Here is a 5,364-nt window from a genome sequence, read left to right as displayed (position 1 = left end):
AGAAGGAGTCTCGCTCTGTTGCCAGGCTGGAGTGCAGTGGCAAAATCTCGGCTCACTGCAACCTCCACCTCCCAGGTTCAAGAGATTCTCCTGCCTCAGCCTCCCCAGTAGCTGAGACTACAGCCTCGTGCCACCACATCCAGCTAATTTTTTGTATTTTTAGTAGAGATGGGGTTTCACTGTGTTAGCCAGGAGGGTCTCGATCTCTTGGCTCGTGATCCACCCACCTCGGCCTCCCATAAGTGCTGCGATTCTAGGTGTTAGCCACTGCACCCAGCATAATTTTTGTATTTTTTGTAGAGACAAGGTTTTGCCATTTTGGCCAGGCTAGTCTTGAACTCCTGACCTCAGGTGATCCAACCGCCTCGGCTTTTCAAAGGGCTGAGATTACAGGCGTTGGCCACCTCACCTGGCCTAATTTTTTTAGTATGCTGCTGAATTTGGTTTTCTAGTATTTTGTTGAAGCCTTCTGCATTCATAAAGGATATTGGTTTGCAAGTTTCTTTTCTTGTAGACTCTTAGTCTAGCTTCAGTATCAAGGTAAAGCTTGGCCTCATAGAATGAGTTGGGAATCGTTCTCTCCTCTAGATTTTTTCTAAGAGTTTAAGAATTGACGTTAATTCTCCTTTAAATGTTTTGTAGAATTCACTGATGATGCCATCTGGTGGTAAGCTTTTCTTTGCTGGGGGTTTTTGATTACTGATTCAATCTCCTGACTTGTTATAGGCAGATTTTCTATTTCCTCTTGAGTCAGCTTTGGTAAAGTGTGTGCCTCTAGGAATGTGTCCATTGTATCTAGAGCATGTGATTTGTTAACGTGGAGCTGCTTATAGCAGTCTCTCATGTTCCTTGTTTTCCTGTGAAGTTGGTAGTTGTGTGTGTGTGTTTTGAAGTATCATTCTCGGTGCCCCCAGATCACCCACCACTTCCACTTCAAGGTCCCAGGAAGAACAATCAAATGTAATGAGTTTCCAAACTGGGTGGGCCACTTGACTCATCAGCCCATCCTGATCAGCCTGAGGACAAACATGGCAGTGCCACCCCCAGGCTCAGGCTCCAAAATGGGGTCTGCATGTATGTGATACCAGGAACTGACGAAGACTTTAGTGAGCACTCACTGTGTAGCAGGCTCCTTCTGAGGGCTTTCCAGACACTGTCTCTTCACTCCTCACAACATCCCTGCCACCTTGGTCCTGTGACTATTCCCATTTCACAAAAGCAGAGAGTGAGGTTCAGAGACATGAAGTACTTGACCAAGGTCACACAGCCAATGCTGAGTCTGAATTTGAAACCAGATCTACCCAGCTGTGCATATTTTGACTACTGTGCTGTGCAGCCTATTCCTTCCCAAGGGGGAACATCCCAGAATGGGGCAAAGGCCAAGGAATTCAAGCTCCAGTTTCTACCCCCACTCCCTGGAATATGTAAGAGAGCAGAGCTCTAAGTACCCATGCAGAGGGGCCCTCCATCTGCTGCCATGCAAAGCAACAGATACTCTCCATCCAAGTACCCATGCAGAGGAGCCCTCTGCTGCCATGCAGAGCAGTAAATACCCTCCACCCACTGCCCAGAGGTGCCCATGAAGTACAGTGCAGAAGAGCATGAGGGTACACACCAGCAGGGCATGCATGTGCATTCAACTCTTTTTATATGTAAAACAGTTTCTAGAAAGAGCCACAGAAACTGCTAATGGTGGTTTCCTCTGAAGTGAGTTGAGGACAAAAGAAAGAGAGTGGAAGGAGACGCATGTGACAGCATTCCCTGTTTGTACTTTTCTTTTAGATTTGTAGGTACACATACTTCTCAGCACCTTTAACGGCTGCCCAGGACCACTCAGTCCCCAGCCCTGAAAAGTGCAGGGCCAGGCAGGTGAGTTGTCCCACTCTGCCTCACGGTCATGGCACTTCTCCGTGCCAGGACACATTCCCAGCCTCAGGCCCAGGAGGCAGGCCAGCCTAGTGGACTCCAGGCTGTGGAGTCTCATGGACCAATGACTACCAGCTCTGTGATCCTGGCAGTTACTAAACCTCTCTGAACTCAAATTCCTCAAATATACAATGGGAGTGATGACACCTACCTCCGAGGACTGTGATAAGGATTAAGAGGCCAGGTGAGGTGGCTCATGCCTGTAATCCCTGCAGTTCAGGAGGCTGAGGCAGGAGGATCACTTGAGGCCAGGAGTTCAAGACCAGCCTGGGCCACATGGCAAAACCCCATTTTTACAAAAAATACAAAAATTAGCCAGGCATGGTGGCGTCTGCTGTAATCCCAGCTACTCAGAAGGCTGAGGTGGGCGGACGGCTTGAGCCCAGGAGCTTGAGGCTGCAGTGGGCCAAGATCACCCCACTGCACTCCAGCGTGGGTGACAGAGCTGTCTCAAAAATAAATTAAAAACGGCCGGGCGCGGTGGCTCAAGCCTGTAATCCCAGCACTTTGGGAGGCCGAGGCGGGTGGATCACGAGGTCAAGAGATCGAGACCATCCTGGTCAACATGGTGAAACCCCGTCTCTACTAAAAATACAAAACATTAGCTGGGCATGGTGGCGCGTGCCTGTAATCCCAGCTACTCAGGAGGCTGAGGCAGGAGAATTGCCTGAACCCAGGAGGCGGAGGTTGCGGTGAGCCGAGATCGCGCCATTGCACTCCAGCCTGGGTAAAAAGAGCGAAACTCCATCTCAAAAAAAAAAAAAAATAAATAAATTAAAAACTTTAAAGATAGCTCTTGATAAGCAGAGGGCCTGCCTGACACAGAATGAGAAATACTTTTTATTATTTATATTATTTAATTCGTTGATATTAATATTATAATATTATTGCCCCCACTACCATTAACCACCCTCCCAGTCTTCCAGGGAGGCATTCACACTGACTACACTGTGAGAAGCTGGGGTGACAGTGCCCCCTGGTGGATACCTTTTGGACTGCATCTGATGAGTGCCTACCATCTAGTACCACCAGAGAAAGAACAGGAATCAAAATTCAGTTCCATTTCTTCCTTTTTACTCCTAAATATTAGGTTGGTGCAAAAGTAATTTCAAAAAACTAATATCTCACATGTACTTCTGGAGAACAATTAGAAACTCTTACATAACAGTAAAATCAAAATCAGAAAATTGAACATCGATCAAATAGTATTATCAAACACACACGGTTCATCTTGACATTCTGCCAGGTGTCTCTATGGTATCCTTCATATTATAGCTCATTGCTTCACGGTCCGGGAGGACCCCACCAGGCTCACACATGACATTGGTTTACCACATCTCTTTAGCATCCTTTAATCCTGAATTATTTCTCAGCTTTTCTATATCTTTCATCACCTTGACATTGTTGGAGTTCAGGCCAGTTATTTTGCAAAATGTCCCTCAATAAGGATGTGTCTGTCTCTTCCTCTTGGCAGGATTTGTGTCCCGTGTTTTTGTTAGGAATTTCACAGGTGTTGCACTGGGTCCTTCTTATTGCATCACATCGGGAGACACATGATATCAGTTTGTCCCAGCACTGGTGATATTAACTCTAGCTTCCCCATCTGTCAGCTCAGGGAAGCTCAGCTCCCAGGGCCAGAGAGGAGCTGAGACTGGCCTATAGTCACATGGAGGTCAGGATCCTCAGCTCGGGTCTTCACTGATGCTTAGGATAAATGCAGCAAGGCAAGAAATTCATCAGCAGCACCCTGGGCACCTCCAGATCCTAACTCCATGGGAGCTTAAGGGCTGGGTAAAGCAGTGTTGGCCTTCATGGCATCACTGTGTAAGTCTAGCTGCTTGGAGTCCCCCTTTCTGCTTTGTCCATTTCTTTTTTTCATTAAGACTTTTTCATTCCACAAATGATATGCAAATATATTATCCTTATTTTATACATATTTCAGCCAAGACTAAAGTCCCCTTTGAAAGTCCCCCTTCTCAGTCTTTCCTCCCCTACTATTAGTTTGATGTGATATACATATAGCTACAACCCCAGGAAAAAGACAAACTGTAGTGTTCTCTTTCCACGATGGACATACTGTATAGATCTATCAGAAATCAGAAAATTGTATAGAAATTTCCCTGGCAGGACTTGGAGACTGAGCTCATTACTTTCAACCAAATCATCATGGTATAGTGAATGGATACACTGGAGGTTACTTAGCTGATCCCCTGTGGATGGACATCTAGGTTGTTCCCAGCATTTTGCTTTTGTGAAACACACTGCCCAGTGCACATCATCCAGGCTTCTCCAAGGAACTGCCTCCCTCTAGAAGCCCGAATCCCTCCTGGGGTACCAGATTTCCTGGGTGGACTCCTCGCCATGGGGGATGAGGAGGGGCTGATGAACTACTATTCATTAACCCTTTGGGGACTTTTGGGACCTCTGAAAGCAACTGGACTGGGTTTTCACAGTGTTTCCAGGAAACTTAGGGTTCCAAGATAGGCTGAGACAGGGAGGAGGTGCGCCGGGAAAGTCCAGAGCTTCACCCCCACTCCAACTAGACAGCACCCCCACCTCTACCTGGTTTTCAATTAGGTGAGTCTTTCAAAACAGAATCTCAGCTGTATTTAATTCAAAAGCCTCTGTTGCAGGCTGAGCCCGCGGCTGGTAGAGACACCCTTCCACACCATGCCTCTGGAACTCCAGTGCAGCCACCAGCCGTGTTCTTGCTGCTGAGGGCCACCCAACCTGTACCAAGCTCCCAGCCGATGAACTCCAAAGAAGGCTCTGCCGGTGCTGCCCTTGTGTCTTCAGAGGTGGTATTCTGGTGTGTTCACTTTGAGCACACTGGGTCCTGGGAAGCAGGACTGTCCAGCTGCACCCCCAGCATGCCTCTCCTCTGCCCCTCAGAAGCGGTCTGTGCACATTTCTGGGGACCTTTTCTCTGACATACATGCCCTGATTCAATGTTCCCAAACTTTCCTGAGCACCAAGGAGTCTGTTAAAGTACAGTGACCAGGCGCGGTGGCTCACGCCTGTAATCCCAGCACTCTGGGAGGCTGAGGCGGGCAGATCACGAGGTCAAGAGATCGAGACCATCCGGCCAACATGCTGAAACGCTGTCTCTACTAAAAATACAAAAATTAGCTAGGCCTGGTGGTGTGCACCTGTAATCCCAGCTACTTGAGAGGCTGAGGCAGAAGAATCGCTTGAACCCAGGAGGCAGAGGTTTGAGTGAGCCGAGATCATGTCACTGCACTCCACAGCCTGGCAACAAGTGAGACTCCATCTCAAAAAATAAATAAAGTACACAGTGCTGGGTCCCACCCCAGAGATTCTGAATGAGCAGATTTGGGGGGAGCCCAGGAATATATATTGTTTAAAGCTTCCCAAGGGTATTCTGAAGGAGCAGGTCTGATCACCTGCACTGCAGACACTGGCCTGGCCCCTGCCTGT

This window comes from Cebus imitator, unplaced genomic scaffold (genome assembly GCF_001604975.1).
Source record: "Cebus imitator isolate Cc_AM_T3 unplaced genomic scaffold, Cebus_imitator-1.0 Scaffold540, whole genome shotgun sequence".
NCBI classification, from domain to species: Eukaryota; Metazoa; Chordata; class Mammalia; order Primates; family Cebidae; genus Cebus; species Cebus imitator.
This window is presented reverse-complemented; position numbering follows the sequence as displayed.